Source organism: Marmota monax, unplaced genomic scaffold (genome assembly GCF_021218885.2).
Source record: "Marmota monax isolate L192 unplaced genomic scaffold, Marmota_monax_Labrador192_F-V1.1 WCK01_AAM20220418_F8-fsc00014, whole genome shotgun sequence".
NCBI lineage: Eukaryota > Metazoa > Chordata > Mammalia > Rodentia > Sciuridae > Marmota > Marmota monax.
Window position 1 is genome coordinate 16,989,667 of NW_026695222.1, and position 21,486 is coordinate 17,011,152.

At 56.2% G+C, this 21,486-nt stretch overlaps 1 protein-coding gene across 4 annotated transcripts in view; it reads left to right on the forward strand.

Annotated features, from left to right (window-relative positions):
• The first annotated feature begins 17,295 nt into the window (after positions 1-17,295).
• The window catches only part of Dlgap4 (DLG associated protein 4), a 124,533-nt gene continuing 120,342 nt past the window's right edge, over positions 17,296-21,486 (forward strand). For 2 of the 4 annotated variants that reach the window (XM_058575400.1, XM_058575402.1), the window contains exon 1: positions 17,296-17,439. The gene's annotated coding sequence lies outside the window, so the exon portion shown is untranslated. The remainder of the gene's footprint in view (positions 17,440-21,486) is intronic. The other 2 variants (XM_058575399.1, XM_058575401.1) reach the window with 1 other exon arrangement.

A 21,486-nucleotide genomic window follows, 5' to 3' on the forward strand; every position in this document is an offset into this window, starting at 1 on the left:
CTTAAGTAGTGAGTCAGGCACCACTCAGCAGCTTTGAGTCAGCCCCAAGGGATGAAGAGGAAGGGGATGCGGCCAAGGTCACATGCCAGCAGATTGGGCCAGGTCTGCCAGAGCGCTCCCCCCACCCAGTGGAGCGAACTCTACTGCTAGCTAGCTCTGAGGAGGGCCGGGCTATTTCTGGCTGCTTTAAAGGGAACCTGACGTCCTGAGAGGGAACATGCTCCCTGCTCACTCCTCCCTGGCTGCGCGGCTCTTTTCAGACCTTAAATACTTTCCGTGCTGCTCCATACCTCAGGGCCTTTGCCTGGGCGTTGACTCTGCCCAGATCAAGTGGCAGTTCTTGTCATTACAATTCTCAGCACCAATGTCCTTTTCGGAGGGGCCTTCTGTGGCTTCTATCTTGGCCTGTGGTTTTCTCTATCCCAGGTCTTTGGGACACTTATCATGACATAATTATTTTGCCAATTTTGAGCTCAGAGTCCACATCTGTTTTGCTGATTACTCTAACCCTGGCCCCTAGAAAGAGCCTGGCGTATAACAACAATGACACCTGACACTTGTTGAACATGTAATATGTGCCTGGTGCCACACCATCATAGGCCTTTTTTTTTTTTTGGTATCAAGGATTGAGCTCAGTGACACTTAACCACTGAGCCACATCCCCAGCCCTTTTTTTGTACTTTACTTAGAAACAGGGTCTCACTGAGTTGCTTAAGGTCTCACTAAGTTGCTGTGGCTGGCTTTGAACTCTCGATCCTCCCTTCTCAGCCTCCTGAGCTGCAGGGATTACAGGTGTGCACCACTGCACCCGACACTTCATGGGTCTTTGATCCCATTGTCGCCCTGGCAGAGAGGCACGGTTTCCATCATTCCCATTTTATAATTAATTAATTTTATATTTTACTTTTTGGTGTTAGGGATTGAACCCAGGGCAAGCATTCTACCACTCTACCACGTCTCCAGCCCTTTCTGTTTTTTATTTTGAGATAGGCTCTCCCTAAGTTTCCCAGGCTGGCCTTGAACTTGTGATCCTCCTGCCTCAGCCTCCCAAGTCACTGGGGTTACAGGCATATGCCATCACATCAAGCTTCCATCATTCCCATTTTAGAGATGAGGAAATCAAGTACAGAGAGGCTCTATTACTTGATGAAGGTCCATGGGAGGGGTGTGTCCTGATGTTGAGGATCCCCTCTGCCAAGTGGTCCTGGGCACGTCACTTCCCCTCTGTGGGCATCAGTTTCCCTACCAGGAAAGAAGTAGACTTTGGTCTTGGACCATCTGCCCCAAAGCCTGCACTAAGGTCACCACTACACTGTCACCCCCTCAGTCCCTGTACCTAGTGCTTACAATAGATTTGCTAAATATCAGATGGTGAACAGGTGGGAGGACAGGCTTCTCCCAGTGTTGCCCAGACTTGGGAGGAAAAGCCAAGCCTGTCCTCCCAGCTTCCACCCTCCAGAGTTTGCCCAACCCTGCAGTTGCGTGGTCCTTGGCACCCAGTGGGCACCGCAAGCCTCCTGCCTCCCACCTCCCTGCAGGCCAGCAGTACAGGCTCTGCTCCCAGAGGACATAGCATTCGATTTTCTCCTTTCTTTAAGCAAACTGAAGAGTGGGGACAGCAGCAGGCTGTTGGATCAGGGAATCAGGTGAGAAGGTTAATTTCCCAGGAGCCCTGGGCAGCTGGAGCGGACCCCGAGGTCCAGAGAGCAGGCTGTGGACCTGGGCCCAGCAGGCAGGAGGGGTCTTCCTGGGTTGGGACAGAGTGAAGTGGTGGCTCAACCCTATGCCCTCTTCTTGGTCCAGGTCTCCCCAGTGAGGGGGCGAAGACCAGCAGCTCCACGGTGAGTGATGGAAAATGTGTCGCCTGATGAGGGTGGGAGCTGGGTCGACAGGGTAGGAGGTGAGGTGGTCTGAATAGGGACCGTGGACAAGGGGTGGACAAGGGGTGTTGTCGGGGGCTGGAGGCTTTCCAGTCTTAAGGACAGGCCCAGCTCCCTCTAAGGCCCCGTGACATCCTCCCCAGTACCACCAATGTTGATTAATGGTCACAAAATGCATGGGCGGCAAAGGCTCCCCGCTCAATGGAATCAGCTGTGATTTATGGGACTGGGCCCCACAGAGAGCAACTGTCTGAGCTGAGAAGCCACCAAAAAAAAAAAAAAATGGGTCAAAGCTGGGCGGAGCCCAGATGGAAGAAACGGAGCCGGGAAGATGGCTGCTATAGACATTGTGGCTATTGACAGCTGTGACTTGGGCATGGGGTGGCCAAGGAGATCCCAACCCTGGGGGCTGGGATTTATCCCTAGGATTCTCGTTTAAGCTGCTTCTCTTCCAGCAGTAATCAATTCTAATGTCTCAAAACCATGATTCCTCCTTACCCCACACCAGGAGCCCGGTTTCCCATAGGTGACACCACATAAGGCCAATGATATGATTTACCCAAGGTCACCCAGCTTAGGAGGAACAGATCTGAGAGTAGTTTCTGGTTTCACCACTTTTTAATGCCTCACCAGCCTCATTCCCACTGGAGGTCCAGGCTGTACCTCCTGGAGGGAAGGATTTGGATTTCCAAGGCGTCCAGGACTCTGCCCCATGGGTGGATTTGAACTGTATCTGTTGTGCGTGCCAGTGCACACTCCACCCTGCAGGGAATTGGGGACAGGAGCAGCCTGGTGTGTGTGTGGCCCTTCTACTTGCTGAGAAACCAGGCCAGAGCTGGAGGGGCCCCACCAGTGCTGCCCCAGTGCCACCCTGTCCCTGGTGCACAGATGCCTGCTGGCAAGGGCACTGGTAGGTGCTGTGTCGCCGCCAGCCTGTGGCCACAGCTGGTACACATTGTCTCTGGGCCACTTCATGTCTCTGCATGGACAGGAGATCTTCCGGCAGGGCAGAGGATCACTGCAGAGGGATCACTGCAGTTCTGGGCACGTGGGAGGAGGGTCCTGGTTGCCTTGCCCAGGGAGCCTGGCTTGGAGCAGCAGGAAGAGGCCCATTCTGGGAGGTGGAGCTCTAGGTTGTCTGGGTGACTCATGGTGTCAGTTCCTGTCTGGTCCTTGTTCCTCTGTCTGGACAGTGGGATACAGGTGAGGGTAGATTTAGTGATTTCAGTGTAGCTGGCTTGAACTTCTGTCCCCCACTTCACTAGCCGTGTGATCTTGGGCAACTAACTTAATGTCCTTGAACCTCAGAACATTCATCTGTATTCTTATGCTGATTTTAGTGCTTGCTTTACGGGACTCTGGGAGCAGAGGCAGGTAAAAGTCTTGGAAGGCCAAGCTCCACAGCCTGCACCCAAAGGCAGTCTCCCAAAGAACAAGTGTGAAATCTCACAGCAGTAGGTGACATCCACTGGGCCCCTCCCCCTGCCACACACCACATCGGCACCCACCCTCACTGTGTTATCACCCCCATGTTGAGGAAACAGAGTTGGAAAGCAGAGTTGGTTCGAGACCACACCGCTGGGAAGTGTGGAGCCTGTGGCCCTGGCTCCCTCCCTGTCCCTGAGTACTGGTTTTCCTTTCTTACTCCCGACGCCCCCTCCAGGTGAAGTTCAGAGGCTGCTCTAAAAGTATTTCCCAGCAGGGTCTGATCTTGGGGTTTCAGCACCGCGGACAGCAGTCAACCTCATGAGCCTGAGGGGAGGGGCACTGGACCTCAGCTGGGCCTGGGGCCCTGATGTCACGTCCTTTCCAGTGGATTGGGACCCTCCACCTCATTCTCACCGCCATGTGGAGGCAACAGGGCTCTGGCTGAGCCCACAGAGCCACCCGTGACCTTCCCCTGGTGTAGTCCACTGGGCACAGAGGGCCTTCCTCCTGGGAGGGGAGAGCCGGGGTGCCACTTCCAGGTCCTAGTGTCACCACTCCCCTCCCAGGCCTTGGAATCGCCATAGAAACAGCCGGAGGATGCTCTCCCAAAGCCCCAGCTCTAGGAAGCCCAGGACACCCTGGCCTTGGAAGTCCAGCGGTTGAACTTGGGGGGATCTGGAGTCACTACAGGCCCTGCTCTCCGCCAAGCCCAGCTATTAACAGGGAAACCCAGGCCTAAGAAAAAGCCAGGCGGTTCCTGGGATGTCCCAGCTGGATGGACCCCAGGTGTCCGTTGGCCCTAACGCTCCCATGTATATATGAGAACCCTGAGGCAAAGAGCCTACCTCAGACACCTGCCAGAGGAGCCGCTGCACGCTGTCTTCTGGAGGAGTGGCTTCGTTTTCTTCCTCGCGTGTGCCATAATGTGGCAGTATGTCTTGTCTTTGTATTTGGGGTCTCCTTCCCCATTAGGACAAACTGGGTCAGGTCTGTTTGTTCACAGGTCTGTACCATCCTGCCGTGGATGGAGCGTGGACCTAGTTGGCTTGAGTTCAAATCCCAGCTCTATCACTTTCCAACTATGAGACCTTGTTAGGTCACTTCTCTCTGAGCCTCAGTTTCCTCATCTGTGAAGCGGGAGAATAGAACACAATGTCTCTCAGGTCGAGGGTTGATGACTGACTTGGACGGTTTGAGCCCTGAGCCTTGCCCATGGCATGTGTACAACTGGCGTCAACTGTTCTTGCCATCAGTGCTTGTTAGTGGGTGCTCCGTCAGGGTGTGTGGAGTCGATAAGCAGACTCCATCCACAGCCCGCCACAGGGGCTCTTCTTCTGGGCACCAGGGCAGCCTCTTCTGATGCTATTTCAATTTTCACTTCAGAGGACATTTACTCTCCCCTTGTCCTGGTGGAGGACCTTGAAATGCAGCATGCAGTGGACTCCCTTGCAGAATCTTGACCACCAAGACCACCAAGGTCCACCCTCCATGGGCAGAGTCCAGAGTCCACAGGCTGTGGGCATCCTGTGTTTGCCAGTGGCCAGAGGCTGGCCTGGCCGCCCATACGAGGGTTAGTGAAGACCTGCCCTGCGTGAGCCAGCCTTGCCCCCTCCGAGAAGCTCCGGCCTTACTGGGCAAGGAAGGTGCTGGAACCCTGTGCACAGGGGGGCCCACAGAAGAGACATCAGAGAGGGCCTCCTGGAGGCGGCGGGGTTTCTACCAGGCCTTGAAGAATGGGCAGGATGTTGCCCAGCCGAGATTGGCAGATGGCATTGCAGATGGGGGTGCAGAACCCACAAAGTGGTGCAGGCAGAAAAGACAGGTTGTGCCTGGAGTGTGGAGTGGGATGAGCCGGCGGATGACGTGCTCACAGGAGGAAGTGGCTTATCTGCGCTCTCAAGGGCCTCACTTGCCTCGTCTTGTACAAGCCCCTTACTGCCTCTCTTGGTTTTCCTTCCGTGGCTTCAGGGTTTAGGACCCTGGCCCCAAGCCCTGCTCTCCCCGCCTCAGCTCTCTCCAGCCACCTCTCTGTTCCTGAAGCTCATTCATACTCTGACCTTGATGTCTGTTTCCTGTGAAATGAATCCATGTGAACTCACAGTGCTGAGCTGTGGACTCTGGTGGGCCTGGGAGAGGGCGCCTGTGGGAACAGCTGCAGGGGAGAAGCTCGCACAGGCGGCGGGGAGGTTTGAGGAGCAGCCCAAGTGCCCTGCTGTGGCGAGTAGCCCTGCACTGCACCCGAGGCTTTCCCTCCTTCCTCAAGCCTTGCCGGGGCCTGCCCCCGAGGGCTGTCAGGCGGGGAGGCACGTGTGTAGGACTCTCAGATCCCCCGGCACAGGCTCTCGGGAGGACTGAATGGGGCCCATCAGCAACTCTTCCCAAGCTCCCCCCCAGGGCCTGGTCTCTGGTGTCAGTGGACCTCAGAAAGTTCAGGTGGTACCATCAGAAGAGAAGCAAAGCTGTTAGTGTCAGAGGGAGGAGGGAGGAATTCTCAAGTGTGTGTAGAGGGGCCATGGGAGAAGAGTCAGGGGCCAGATGGGGCCAGAGCAAGGAGCACAGGCATCAGGCCAGATAGAAGGACTCATAGTTGCCTGTTTGTCATTCATTCAGCTGATATTTATTGAGCACCTACTGTGAGCCAGGCCCTATGCTGGTTGTGGGGTGCCGTGGAGAATGAGATAGACACCATTTCTGTTGATGGTCAGGGTTTGAATCTTAGCACTTTCATAGAAAAGCTGTGAAATTTGAGTTCTGAGAGACAGGAAATGCCAAATTTGCAGTGGCTTAAATAGGATGGAAATTCATTTCTCTCCGACATAAAAGTCTGAAGAGGTAGTTCAGGACTGAATTGGTGGCTCTGTAATCATCAGGAAACTCTACTCCTTCCATCTTGTTACTATGTCTTTCATCTAGTGGAGCTTGACCTCATGGTTCATGATGACTACTCCAGCTCCAGCCATCATATCCTCATCCCAGCCAACAGAAGTTGTACATGTGACTTCTGAAGTTGACTTTCCTAGAAATTTCACATATGATTTCTGTTTATGTTCTTATACTAAGAACATAGTCATATGGCCACAACTAGCTGCAGAGGAGGCAGGGAAGTAGAATGTTCTGGGTAACCAAGTGTCTAGCTAAAATTCTGGAGTTCAGTTACTGAAGAAAAAGGAGAAAAGAGATATTGGGGGATAATTAGCAATGCCTGATGTACTCTGTTTCTTCATCTGACTGGAGATTGTTACTCTTCATTCATTCACCCAGTAGATATTTATTGAGCATTTAAAAAGAATTATGAGCACTGTTTTGAATGCTGGATCAACGGTGAGCAAAACAGGTGAAGTCTTTGTTCTCATGGAGCTCACTTTCTAGAGGGGAAAGGACACTAAACAAAGAATGTCAAGTAGTCAATAGTATGATGATGGGAAACAATAAGCAATAGTTTATCTGGGTGGATTCACCATTTTAGAAGAGGGCGTATCTGAGCAGGGCCTGGATAAAGCGAGGAGCACAGGCTGCCAGTGGGAAGGGACAGCAAGCCAGGGGCCAGCAAGTGCAGAGGCTGTGAGACAGAAACGTGCCCAACACGACAGAGGGACAGGCAGGAGGCAGGGTGGCTGCGGTACGTCCCCTGTCACTGTGGTGGGTGTGAAGTGCCCAGTATTAATCCTGGCGCACAGTAGGTGTTCAGTGTCACGGTTTGCCCTGCACAGTTCTGGTGTGATTTTTAATTGATCCAACAAACTGGGGACAGCTTCCTTAAACTTGTACCCTGGTTCGGAGTGATCAGGCGCAGGGTCATCACGTCCATAAGTCACAGCTTCCCCCGCTTCCCTCGGGAGGTGGGCCGGGCCATCTTCCCTACGCCACATCCTTCCCCCCTCAGGCCTGTTTCCTGCCCCTCGTGCCCTCGGGTCCCTAGCAAGTGAGTGACTGATTTCTCTGTGGGGCCTGGGTGGCTGCTCGGTCTCCCCACCCCTGGCTCTAGAGGAGGTGCCGTGGGGACAGGAAAGACCCCTGCAGGAGGTTTGAGCCTGGTTCAGCTTGGCCTGGGCCTGGCAGGCCCCTCCCTCTCGGCAGCAGTCCCCATGCCTGAGAGACAGTCCCCGTGTGGGGTGGGACACCAGTGAGGTCTCAGATGAGCTTGGGGGGCTGGGGTGGGAGGAAGAGCTGGACCGTGGGGAGAGCAGTCCCTGGTGAGGGGGGCCGTGGGGCCTGGGTGACCATCCGCATTCGCTGGCCTGGGAGCAGCCCCCACCAGCCAGTGCCCGGCCTGACCTTCAGCGCCCGGCTCCCTGCGCGTGGCCAGGCCAGCGCTCCAGAACACAGGGCCTGGCAGTGCCCACCTGCTGTCCCTGAAGAGGGTCTCGGGATGGGGGCGAGCAGAGAGAGCAGGGCGCCGCCCTCCCTCTGCTCAGCAGCAGCACCCTCAGCACCCAGTTCGTGGTCACCAGGCGCTTCCTGGGGAGGTGGCAAGGAGCTGGCGGTGGGAGAGGCGCTGGCCCGCGTGGCTCAGTGTCCCCTGTGCAGGCCCTCACTGCCTGGGCCTCCCTGAGGCCTCTGCTGACCCAGAGGCTGCCTGGGGGTGGGAGAGGGGAGGCCCCTGGCCAACTCAGAGAGGCTAAACGGCTCACCCGAGGTCACCCAGCAAGTGAGCGGCAGGAGGAGGTCTGGCCTCCAGGTCAGCTGCCCCCAGAGCCTGCTTTCTTCCCCCGGCCCTTGACAGTGGCGAGGACAGAACAGGAGTCATGGGAGTGGTGGAAAGGACAGAGTCTGTCCAGGCCAGCCTCTCCCCTCAGGCCACTCCCCCAGGGAACTCGGGTCTACTCCAGCGCTTCAGTGTCCCAGCACCCCCAACTCCAGGCCTCCAGCGGTGCCCCTGGCCTTCCTGTGGGGTTCTCCCCGCCCACAGCCCACATTCCAGCAGTGCCTCCTGCTCTGGATGTCTTGGGGCTGTGCCCAGCATCCCCTCCCTGGGGGGCGGTTCTGAAGTGTAGTTTATATACTATAAAGTTCCCCGTTTTACGTGTTCATTCTGATGAGTCTTAATGGGTCCACCTAGTGGGCACTGCCAGCTCTCCCCTGGATCATCCTATGCCTGCAGGCCATCCCACAGAGCTGTTGGGTCACCCTTCCCCACACAAGCCTGACCAAGTCCTGGTCTCCCCAGTGGTCAGAGGAGGTGGTCCGAGGAGGTGGTCCCCAGTGCTTCCAAGGAGAAGGCCACACCCCTGGTCTGGCACTGCAGGGCTTCTTTGATGTGTGGAGTCTCCACCTTGCTCCAAGCCCTGTCCCCTTGTCTTCTTCTGCTGAATCCCTTGGAGTTCCCCAAACATGGTGGACTTTGCCCTCTTCCTGGCTTTGCCCTCTGCCTCCCATCTCCTTCCTGCTTTGCCAGCTAGGGGCCTCCTGGGTGTCCTCCTAGGCTCAGCCCAAACTCCCTCCCTTTTGGTGTATCTGTAGGCCCCCAGGCTGGTCAGGGCTCCCATGGCCCTGGCCACCTTCCCAGGCAGCCCCCCAGCTCTGTTTACACACCTGCCACCATCAGATCAGGTATTCCAGGACACCAACTTGCTCATTGCTCAGCTTGGGGGACCATGCACAGAGAGGGGTTCAAGAAGCGTTGTGGTGCACAGCGTTCCCTGCTTCTGATACAAAGAACCATGAGGAACTGGGTGAGGCTTGGATGAGGGAGGAGGTGGCTGTGGCTGCTCCGGCTGGGCCTTCATAGTGGGGGCTGGAGGGGCTTCAAACACTGGGGCTCCCGAAGCCCGGAGACCCCAGGCAAGAGCGCCATCAGGAAGTACAGAGAAATGTCTTCCAAGATGGACAAGATGCACCAACCGTGTGCCCTAAAAACGGTTCAGAAGGAGGAAAGTAGGGCACCAAGACAGGGCCCTGCGGCTGCCCTGGGCATGTGGAAGAGAAACCAAGGGATTATGGGAGATGCCTTCCATGGCATCTCCAGAAGAGTTCTGATGGCCGGTGAAGGGCCCCGGATTCTGTCAGAACAGCTGGAATGTTCAGGAACTTACAGGACTGGCCCTGTGGCGGATTTAAGGAACATCCATTCCCAGGTCTTTTACTAAAAAGAAATTTGGGCATAGCTGGCGGCTCCTGAGTGACCCTTCCCAGGAAGGGAAGATTCAGAGGAACACAGGAGGGGGGGGGGGGGGCAAACTAGCTCAGCCTCGCCGCTCAGGGGTCACAGGCCACGGCCCCACTCCGCTCACTCAGGAAAGGCGCGCTCTGCGAATCCCATGCCCAGGAACACAAGCCCGGGGCGGTGGCGGCAAGGAGGAGCGGGCAGGTGTGAAGTGCAAACCGTGAAGTGCAGCCAAGTCACTGCCCCTCCTCTCTGCAGCCTCGCCTGGCTCCACCGGGAGCGGATGCCTTGTCCCTGTGCCCAGCTGCCCGGCTTCAGAGCCTAGCAGCGCGCATCTCCTGCCCTGCGCTGAGCTCTGGGAGCTGGGACAGGCGTGTGGGCTCTTGTCCCCCACATAGAGCTCAGAGCAGGAGCTGGCCAATTAAGTCTCGAATGACCTTGGACTGTCCCGAGGCAGTTCACCTGAAAGTGTGCGCAGCCTCAGTTTATGAAAGCAGGAACAGGTGGCTCGGGCAGAAATCTTTCTCACAAATGGCAAAATGTCCTGTGGGTTACAAGCATCCTGCCTGCAGGGTTGGGCTGAGAATGCTAAAAGGCTGCCTGGCCTGAGGAATCCAGCAGGGCGGTCACCACCCACAGGCAGCCGTTGAACTTTACATTAAATTAAGATTCAGTTCCTCAGTCGCACCAGTCCCGTCTCCAGTGCTCGGTGACCACTGTGCGTGGCTCCCCATTCCCCACTGGGTGCGACAGGTCAGAGCATTTCTGTCCTGCACAAAGCTCTCCCGGACAGTTCCTCAGTGCTCTGAAAACGCATGACCGAGGGGCTGGGGATGTGGCTCAAGCGGTAGCGTGCTCGCCTGGCATGCACACGGCGCCAGGCACCACATACAAATAAAGATGTTGTGTCCTCCAAAAACTAAAAAAAAGTAAATATTAAAATTCTCTCTCTCTCTCTTAAAAACAAACAAACAAAAAAAAAAACACATGACCGAATCATCAGGAAAACCATATCATTCTGGGGCGGCCACCTCTGAGGTCCAGGGGAGATGCCAGGGCTCTGGCACCTGACCCACCTGAGCCTAAATTCCTACTCAGCCGTCGTCCTGTGCTGCCCAGGCAAAGTCACTTCCTTCTCCACCAAAGGCTCAGTGTCCCCATCTGCAGAATGGGTGGCAAGGCGGCCTGGCAGAGCTGGGAGGGTTAGAGGAGAAAGCTGTGGGCCTCTCACTTGGTGCTGTGTGGAAGGGCCTCTCTGACTATTAACAGGCCAGTGTTCTAGAGCATTCCTATCCCAAGATCTCAGAGGGGAAGCCTCCCAGGCCATAAAGCTCAGGGCAACTACCAAAGCTTCTCAAAACTAGGGCACAGCATACTGGAGGCTCCCTGGGCACTGGGGACGTGTGGTGGGAAAGCCGGGCTCGAGCAGTTGGTAGGTGAGGGCAGGGCTGGGGCTGGGGCTGGGGCTAGGGCTACTCAGAGCCTGAGGGCTGGCAGTGGCTGGACCCTGGGCAGGGGTAGTAAAGCTGCTTCAGAGCAGCAGATGCCAAGGTAGGGGATTTGCAATCGAGGCCAGTACCTGCCTCCTCTGGGAAAAACTGTTGTCTGCTAGCTGAGGAGGATATTAATAATATGTGTGCTGCCGAGCGGTCACATTCACTGAGTGTTTTCTATAGACAGGAGCACCTGCCCCCGTTTGGCTTTCTAGTTTTAGTTACCTGCTATGAACGGTAGTCTGAAAAAGTTAAATGGAAAATTCTAGAAATGAACAATGTGTAAGTTTTAGGTTGTGTCCTGTTCCACGTAGCGTGATGAGGCCTTGAGCCGTCCTGCTGTGTCCCAGCAGAATGAATCACCCCTTTGTCCCCGTGTCCATGCTGCGTAGGCTACCTGCCCATTGGTCACATCCTAGCCATCTCAGGTGTTAGATCACAGTTGAGGTGTCACAGTGCTGGTGTAGACATAATCCTTATTTTACTTAATAATGGCTCCAAGGCACCTGAATAGTGATGGTGGCAGTGGGGATATGGCAAAGGTCATGCTTCCTTAAGTCAGAAGGGGGGAGCTCCCGACTTAACGAGGAGAGAGAAGAAAGCTGTACACTGAGGCGGCTGAGGTCACCAGCGCGATTAGAGAGTTTGAGAGAGAAATCGACTACATTAAATAGCTTTTATTACAGTATATTTGTTATGATTCTATTTTATTAGTAGCTGTTATTATTAATCTATGCCTAATTTAGAAATCAAGCTCCATCATAGATATGTACACATGGTAAATTACATAGCATACATAGGGCTCTTCACTTCCCAAGGTTTTAGGTTTGCAGTGGGGTGTGGGGTGTGTCGAGGGCTGTCCCAGGCACCATGCTGAGATGTGAGTCTGCAGTCGCTCACCTGAATCCTCACAGCAGCCTTGGTGATTGTATTTTTATCATTTTTGACCTTTGTCTTATTTATTTTTATGTGGTGCCTCACATGCTTGGAAGTGCTCTGCCACTGAGCCACCACCCTGGCCCCTTTATCTCCATTTTACAGAAGGGAACCCTGAGGTCTCCTCCGCGGTCACCCAGCCACCAGGTGGTGGAGCTGGGATCTGGTTTCAGATCCACGCCTGAGACGGTCCACGCTCCTTTCCTGGTTCTGCAGGCCTTGGCAGAGCTGGCCTCAGTGGCCCTTGCACCCACCTCTGTCCCTCCCACCTGTCTGGTCCGTTCCTTAGATACCCAGGTGTTTCCTTGCCGTGTCTGTGCCCCCATCTGTCCCCCTGCTCAGATGCACCCCACTCCCCTCCAACTCTGGTTCCTGTTCACCCATCACAGCTCAGCTCTGGCCAAGGACAAGGCTAAGTCATTTCCACGTCATGGTGTCCAGCATGTGGCTCCAGGCATCGGAGTCCTTGGTTACTGGTGTGTGGCTGACGAGTGGCTGGAGGGGCCGAGGGGGTGAGGGTTGAAGGAGAGTCCAGCAGCTAGATGGACAGTGGGCAGTTGGGGGAGTGGAGGATGGTTAGGGACAGGTGGGTGGGTGGGTGGGTGGCTTATGTGGCTTATGTTCCCTGAGGGGGAGGGGCCTGGACTGAACACCGGATGGAGACTGGGCACGGGGGTGGGGGTGGGGTCCTTTGAGAGACATTTGAGGGCAGAACCAGCAGATTTGGGGAGGGGGAGGCAGGTCCTGGGTGATGCCCACGCTTCTACCTTGGGGACTTGGGTGGATCATGTGTCATCAGAGAGGAGACGGTGACAGGGTCCGTGCTGGACATGGGGCTGAAGGCTTTGGAGGAAAAGCCCAGGAGGTGGCTGAGGACCAGCCTTGAATGGGGCATGGCCAGGCTGCACAGGGACTTGGAGGTCGCGTGGGTGGTAATTGGAGTCATAGGCCAGCCCGGGGGGTTGCTGCCTAGGGGGACACTGGGCCAGAGGGCTGGGAGGGGGAAGCCTCTTGGGGCCGCAGAGGAGGGAGAGGAGTCAGGTGCCCGAGGTGGAAGTGCCAGGAGGCCAGAGCTTGTGGGGCAGGAGCGGAAGGGACTGTAAGTGCTATTTTTAGAAACGATTTTTCCATTTCAATTCAACTCCACAAATATTTATTGAGCTAAAAGGTTCTGTGTCAATCCATTTTGTAAATTAGATTTTTGGACAACAAGTGCTGTTTTATCTGGGACTGGGGGGGGGCGGGGGCTGCGTCATCCCAGGAGCCCTGAGTCAGGTTCTCCTGAGAGGCCCCGTTGGGTGGTTTTGAGCCAACCAGGATCCCGACTTCCCGAGTTGCCTAGTGGAGCTTTGGTTCGTTCCACTTGTGTTTTGAAACATCCTCTGGCTGCTGCACAGACCGTGGGCCCAGGGAGGCAGCAGGCCCCCAGGGAGGGAGCTGGTGTGTGGCTGGAAGGCCAGACAGGCCATGGCTCTGTGGGGAAGGGGATGGGAGAGGTGCGGAGGTCCTCACCGCAGACAGGGCTGGAGTTTCACATTCGGGGTTTGTGAGAGAGGAGAAGGGAAGGGAATGGGAGCCTGCTGAGGTGCTGAGGAGGGTGACCAGCACCCCGCCACGGGATGAAGTCAGGGTCTCTGGGGAAGGTCCCACCCAGGCTTTGAACCTGCAGAGTGTGAGTTGTCCACTTCTGGGTGGCTAGAAAGCTGCCCGTAGGAATGTGGAGCTCTGAGGGTGAGCTGGGCCCAAGGGAGAAAAATCTTCTCTGTGACAGGAGGGAGGGGAACCCAGCAGGCTTGTGACACTTGGTAAATAAATGTCTGCTCAGCACTGGAATGTTTACCAAAGGACGCAGTCACTGAGCACCTCCGGTGCCGTGTTCGGGGATGAGCTGGACAGACAGTCCCTGCCCCGTGGGGCCAGCGCGGCAGTGGGAGAGCCGCAGCCAGGCTAAGTTACTGGATGACCTGGCCTGTCTGTGAGGACACTAGCCAGGAAGAGAAAGCAGGAGGGCCGGGCTGGGGGGCTCGGCAGGGTGGCCAGGGAACAATATCAGCAGACAAGTGGGCTGCGCTCACCAGAGTCACCTGAGCCTCACGACAGCCATCAAGGACAGGGCTGGATCTACCCCCATTTCAGAAATGAGCAACTGAGTCACAGAAAAGTCAAGACACTCGCCCCCAGGGTTATTCAGCTACATAACTGGCGAAGCCCGCATTTTTACCCCGGTCCCTGCTCTTAAGTTGAAAGTCCTCCCCAAGGTGCTAAGCTTCCTCTCATGGATGAGGTCGGCAGCAGCAAAGTTCCTGAAGGAAGTGAGGGGGGAGGCTCACGGAAACTGGGCCCAGGCCCAGAGAGGAAGAGCAAGTGCAAAGGCCCCGAGCAGGAGCACGCGTAGGATATTTGATGAGGAGCATGAGGACCAGTGCAGCTGGGGCAAAGGGAGCAAGCAGAGAGTAAAGGTGGCTATGGAGATGGTGGACTCACCTGTGGCTTCTGGAGGACTGGCAGCTTCTACTAAAGCTGAAGAGAGACCCTAGAGGGTGTAAAGATGAGGAGGGACAGAGTTGAGTCTAACCTGAAAACTCTGGTTTCTGTGTTGGGAGCGAGGGTAGAAGCAGCACACCTGAGCAGACACCAAAGATGCCAGGAAGAGATGCTAGTTGCTCAGTGCACAGCAGAGGCAGCAGTGCAGGGGCTGCATCAGCTTCCTGACATATTATAAAGGTGGATGTTGTGGAACTGCTAATGGCCTGGATGGGGGGATGCGGGGAGGAGAGGCATCAAGGATGACTCCAGGACTCAAGCAGGAGTGGCTAGAAGGGCAGGCTTCCGTGGCCTGAGGCAGCAGTGGGAGAAGCCTCTTCATAAGGACTTTCCACATTCATCATTCGTTTTTCGTTGCTGGCTCCCTCTCAGGTAGGCTTGAGACTTGAAGCAGTGACATGACTTGCCCAGGGTCACATGGCCAGCAGGTGGTGGAGCCAGCGCTGGAGGCCAAGTGAGCCCCTTGGATTTGGATTTCTGACTCATCCATTCAGCCCACGATCATTTCCCAAGTGCCTGCTGTGTGCCAGGCGCTGTGCTGAGCGCTGGTAACCATGGGCAAGCTGAAGATGGGCCCTGCCCTCGGCAGCGCCCCCTGTGATGGAGGAGGCGACATCCATGGATGGTGCTGGAAGTGCAGGTCTCTCACCAGCAGCAGCGGGAGTGCCAAGGAGGAACGAGGGAGCCCTAGGAGCCCGACGGAGGGCCTGACCTGGCCAGGCGCGGGGCTCTGGAGGAGGCCGTGGGAGGAGCAGCGAGCTCTGGGACAGAGGGTCTGCGGAGCAGGGCTTGGTGGGAGAGCCTCTGGTTTCCTGGGCCGCAGCGGGATTCCAAGGGAAGCACGGGCTCCCAGCGGGGGCTGCCCACTGCGAAGCTGCAGAGCCTTTTCCATTTCCAGTGTCGGGCTGTTTTAGCAGCTGTGCCGAGATAATTCCCACCTCATGCACCTCACCATTTGGTGTCCAGCCCACTGGCTCTTGGAATATATTTGCAGCGTTGTGTGTCCGTCACCACAACCCATTCTAGGACATTTTTATTACCCCACAAAGAAGCCCCTGCACCCCTTAGCCGTCATTCCCGCCCAGGCTTCCCACCGGGCAGCCCAGGCAGCCACCACCCCACTCTGTGTCCCCGCAGAGCCTCTGTGCTTCGCATCTCTTCTGCGTGGAATCGCGCTCGTCCTGTCGTCTTGGGTCTGGCTGCTTTCACTCGGCATCATGTTCTCGAAGTCATCTCTGTCGGACGTTGCAGAATCCGCGCGGCATCCAGCCAGCAGGGACTCTGCAACTGCCTGTGTGCTTACCTGAGCCAATAGAGGGGACATCAGGGAGCCTTGCTCTGTGACAGGGACTCCCAGGCTGCCCCCTGTGCCGCCCAGGAAGCTCCCCACCCTGCTGTCATCTCTTCCTCCAGCTGGGGCCCTGGGTCAATTTGGCTCAAGATGACAACTTGGTGGAGATCTCATCTTCCCGAGCACTGAGAGCTCACGCACTGGCGATTTTCACGCCCCCTGGTGCATCTTGAAATCTTTTATGCATCTTTGAGAATCCAGGTCCTCTAATTCAGACTGTTTGGGGACCTGGTATTTTCTTTTCCCATTACTTGAAGGCTTGGGTGTTCTGCCTGGTTGTGGGCTGGGGCCGATCTCACAGGGAGGCAGATGTGGACGTGGGTCAGGTGCCCAGATCCCAGGCTCTGCCCTCCTCCTCCCTCCTGTGCGGTCACACCAGCTCCATGGGCCTCAGTTCATTCCTTTGCAAAATAGGGTCTCTGTGGGGGGAACGAGCTGGTGCCTGGTGCAGGCTGGGCACGGAGTCCGTGCTGAGGTGAAGGAGCGCTGGTTCCTAGGCAGACCTGGGAGGGAACAGAGGGCTCTGCAGTCCCCAGCACGGCCAGGTGAGGAAGGCAGCCCTCCTGCCAGCAGCTGCTCCTCTCTGCTGGCTCCACAGTACACTGGCCTGCACCTCCCCTGCAGGCCTGTGGGATGGGAAGCCTAACTGCTGGGCTTCCGCCCGATCTGCTGGTCCAGATGGGAGGCAGAGGCCAGGGGTGTCTTCTGAGGCCGCCCAGGCAGCCAAGAGACTTCTAGGAGGGAGTATGGATGGAGGGGCCCTTCTCCCCTCCCGGGGCATCTCGTTCCTGTGATTTAAAGATCTAGGCAGAACGGTGGCACCTGCTCAGCAGAGGTGGGTGGAGAGGGACACCTGGCTTCCCTTCGAGAAGTGCCACGTGGGAGGTGTGACAGGGCCCTGCGGTAGGGCCTGCTGCTGGGAGCAGGAGGAGCCTCTTTGAAGGGTCTTTGCTGGGCCTGGGCCTGGGCCTCATGTCAATCGTTCTGCCTGCGCTGTCTCCAGAACCCTCGTGGTAACCCCCAGGGGGACACGTGACAGGTAGGGAAACTGAGGCTGGGAGATGGGAAGCTGCCTGCCCCATGTCACCCAGCAAGTGAGGAGCCGAGCTAAGATTTGAACTCAGAACAGGGCCACTCCAGCCCCTTTCTTGATGCCCTTCACCCAGGGAACAGGAGGGAGATGCACAATGGGGAGGGAGCTAGGGCTTTGGAACCCCAGCTTCCCCGCTGCTGTGGGGATTCTGTGGGCGGTGGGAAAGGCGTCGTAAATATGCATGACATGCAAATGTCCCTCTAAAAAAACAACGTGGGGGCCACAGAAGCTGGGATGCCAGGGTGCTTGGAAAATGGAGTGTTGTACAAACACTTGGGTTTCCATGACAACTGCTCCATGTTGTCCCCCTCCCTGGTGTCCCCAGAGCCCATGCAAGGGTCTCAAAGTGGAGGGCTCATCTTGGGCGCCTTCTAACTAGTGTTCCTCCCCCATTCCTGCAGGCACGGGTGCCTCCCTCTGCTGGGTGCCTGGTAGCCCCAGGGGTGACCAGGACCTAGCGGGGCCCCTGTCCCATGCTGCTTCCCATCAGCACCTCTGATGTGTGCCCGGAGGAATGTGTGTGCCAGCCCTTGGTCCAGCGCCTGCTCCTGAGGTGACACCTGCTGTGTACCGGCTGGTCTCCTTTCCCTGCCCTCACAGCTCCCTGCTTGGTAAGTGAGTGTGCCCGCAGGCCTGGGCCTAACCCACTCACCCGCTCGCCACAGCTGGGAAATGCCCAGCCTTCCCACCTGCTGGCGCCCACATGCTGGCAAGGGGACTTCCACGAGAGCTTTCCTACGTCTGGGCACAATTTGTAGTTTAACTGGCTTGTCGTATCCTGCACTCCCAACAACCCAGGAGGTGGGCGTGGTGATCGCAACCATTTTACAAGAAACAGCCTCAGAGAGGAGAAGACGCTTGCCTCAGAATGCACAGCAGCCCAACTCTGACCACCTCAAAAGCCAGCTCTTGCCACCCCCAAAAGAGTGGAGCAGGTGCTGAGATGGCTTCAGGAAGGGAAGGGGAGCAGGGACTGTGCTGGTGGCCCTGAGATGACAGCCCCCTGCTGGGAGCTCCTGCTCCTCAGCTCCACTTTGCCTAACCCACACAGGATGAGGCCTGGGTTGCCTGTCTCTGCCGCCACCCCCATATCTACCACCCCACAGGCTCACCATCCCTCCTGCAGGGGCTCCACACGCAGGAGCCGCCTCCTCAGGCCCCTCGGTGTCATGCACAGCACCTGATGCTTCTCTATCCCATCACGTCCTCACGCCCCCTGCCAAGGTGCTGCCGCATGAGGCTCAGTAAGGCTGGGGCTGGGGACAGGAGCGGGCAGCCCACAGCTGGCACGGCCTGGCACTCAGTGGGGTGCACAGTAAAAGTTATGGAAGGAAAGAAGAGGGCGGAGAGGAGGGAAGCCCCTCGCCTCCATCCACCCACGTGCCAGAAGGACCCAGGGGCCTGTGGCCTTCGGGCCAGCTGGGGTTCCTGCTGCCCCCAGGGGCCTGCAGTGAGCTCGGCCTTTCGCAGGGCAGCCAGCCCTCTGTCCCCGTCCTCTCATCTGCCAACAGCTGCCGGGCCTCCCTGATGGGATGGTTAGGAGAAGGGGAAAGACTTGTAAATATGTATAATATGCAAATGTCAAGGATAATAAAAAAAACCCGTGAAGTTGGCTGCCGATAATATAATGGAGAAGTGCTTCTTAGAGAACAAGGAGCGGGTGGTGCCAGCCTTATTATTAATAACTGTGAAAAGGGCCCTATTAATTAGCAGCCCCCAGCCCGGCTCCCCCAACACCCCCACTCCCCCACCCCCCACCCCCCGTCTGTCGTCGCAGCCGCAGACAGCTGTTGCATTTGGCAGAGGAGCTGTTGTCACACAAGTGATAAGGACATCTCAGTCTGAGAGCTGTGAGTGCCCGTGAAGTTCAGTCGTGGCAGACATGCCTGGTTGTGCCCAAGGAAGGCGTGGGCCAGCTCCCCAGGCCTACCTGTCATCGGTGAGCACCTGGCGAGCAGCCCTGGCCTCGTCCTGCTCAACCATCTGCTCAGCTAAACTCCAGGGGCCGAGGGAGGCAGGGGGAGACTGAGGCTCGGACCTCGGAGCGAGGCTCAGCCTTTCCTGAAAAGGATTGCCACTCTGCCTACCTCCGCCCCGGGCCAGGCATGGGGACGCAGCCGAGCTGGCAGCCCCTGGCGTGTGTAGCCCAGTGACGGAGAACGGGATTCCTTGGCACGAGCCGGGGAGCAGCCGTCAGCATCGCATGGAAAGATGGAGGCCGGGGCGGCGCGAGGGAGGTGTTACTGCTGCTATTTTGCTAACAAGCTGGTTATTTAAAGAACAGCCAAAGCCAGGAAATCGGATGGAGTCTCTGTGCCCAGGGCAGAAGCAGCCAGGGCTATGGGGTCCCCAGGGTGGCCAGACCTAGGGGCTGGCTGGATCCGAGCAGGGTGGCCACATGTTGGCTTATTTTTTCCATCGACTTATTAACCATAGTAACAGCTCATCAATGTCTGGATGGCAGTTCGCTCTGTGGAGAAAGAGGAGTGAGGAGCTCGAAGGGCAAGGGCCCTGGGAGGGGCAACAGTGCTGCTCTGGCCCCAGGCACTGGGCCCACAGGCTTTGCTTTGTGAGAAATCATTGCACTCAACGTTTTTGTTTCGGGCACTTTCCTCTCTGTATTATTGTCATAGTGGAAAGACTAAAAACAGCTACCATTCGTCGAGTCCTTATCAAACGCCAGGCTCCTTACCAAGTATTTTACTTTTCTCTCATTGTGGAGTCTCTCATTCTACCCATTTTACAGAGGAGGACAGTAAGGCCTTCAGAGGTGAGGCTACTTGGCATGTGGTCACAGAGTCGGGAGGTAGGAGGAGCAACCAGACATGCAGACACAAGCCCCTGTGCAGGAATGGGGCCAAGAATTTGCCCCCGAAGGGCAAGGTTCCTCCGCTCGCTCCTCCAGTGTCTGTGCCTCTTAGATTTTCAAGGCTTGAGAGGCCAGACAGGTGTTCAAGGTCATAGGCAGCTGAGGGGTCTGAGACTCTGACAAGGGTCAGAGCAGAACATTCAGCCATCTAACAAGTGTTAAAGAATAGGAATGGGACACCCCTAGCCCAGGGAAGCGGCCAGGGCACACTCAGGTCTCACCGAAGTTTGAAAGAGAGGCCACCCACATGAGGCAGAGGCAGACCCAACCTCTTAACTCACTGGATGTGGGCCTGTCACATCCTGAGCACCTACTCTGTGTCGCCCCTTATCTTCTTTAAACCCTAGAATGTCACCATGAGATTAGCCTTATTTGCCCCATTTTGCCAATAAGGGGACTGAGGTCTGCAGAGGAGAAACAACTGACCCAAGGCCACACGGCCCGTGAGTGGTGGAGCACTGTGCTGGTCCCTGTGCCCAGTGTCCTGTGTGTGCAGCGAGCATTGTTCACTGGGGTGGGGGGGGGGCCCTGGCAGAGCAGCCTCCTGGGCACAGAAGCTCCAAGCAGCATGTGACTGCTATCAAGTTCTAAGGCAGATCTGCCTGTCCCTGAACTGCCACTGGGGACATGGCATGGTGGGTGGCATGACCCACGGCTTCTGCAAGCCCTGAAGAGGGCGGCCTGCTCTGCTGATGGGGCACCAGCCAGAGGCATTCATGCATCCCAAGGACATCTCTTGAGACCTGTCCCTGCTCATCTAAACCCTTGGAGGACACAGCACAGCACGGGAGGGGCAGGTGTTATACAATCACCTGAATAAATAAACGGAATGAGAAGAGACTCCATCAGCTCAGGAAGGAAATTAGCAAGTCCAGTCCCAAAGATTGGCAGGTAGGGGCCCTGCTCTGCATGACAGGGGACTGTCCAAGAAGGCCTCCCCAAGGAGGTGGCATCCGAGACCTGCGGGACAGCGCAGATCTGCGTGCTAGAGAGCGCTCATTGTGGCGTCGTTGTAGTAGGACAATTGGGAACAACCCATTTGCTCATCGCCAAGGGACTAGTTAAATCCATTTCACTGAAGCCAGACTGTGGTGCCTGCTGCAGCTGCTAGAAATGGGGCCGTGGATCTAAATTTATTGTTGCAGAAAGAACTTCATAGTGTGTTGTGGAGTTTAGGGGAAAAAAGAGGTTATAAAACAGCATGGGGAGCATGATATCATTTTTGTAAGAACTGTGTGTGTTTCTGAAAATCGTTCTCAGTGTTCCTCCTGGGGGTGGAGACAAGGGTGATCTTTGTTGTCATCTTTATACTTTGGGGGATTTGGAGTCTTTCCTGAGTGTTAGAACTTGTGGGGAGGGACAGGAACATTTAGGGTCCCCACAGTTCTACCTGGGGCAGTTCTCCTCTCCTATGATTGACCCCAATAAAATAGGATAAGGTGTGAAGTTGTGGAATCAGTCAATCTGGGTCATACCTCATTTCCACCATGTTTTCGCTGTGTGACCTTGGACAAGTAACTTACTCTCTCTGAGGTTACATTTTTTCTTATGCAAAACAAAGATAAAAATAACATCTGAGGGTGGTTGTGGGGCTTATATGAGTCAGGACATGTATAGGTGAGCAGAGTGCCAGCGTAGCATTGCTGGTAGCTGCTGATATTCCCACAGTGGCTGCCAGAGGCAGCACCTACTATGTGCTCCTGATGTCCCACCAGAGCTCCCAAGACTCGCCTCTCCCCTCAGTCACTGAGAGTCCTATCTGGTTGGGAGACAAGGCCCAGGGAGGTGG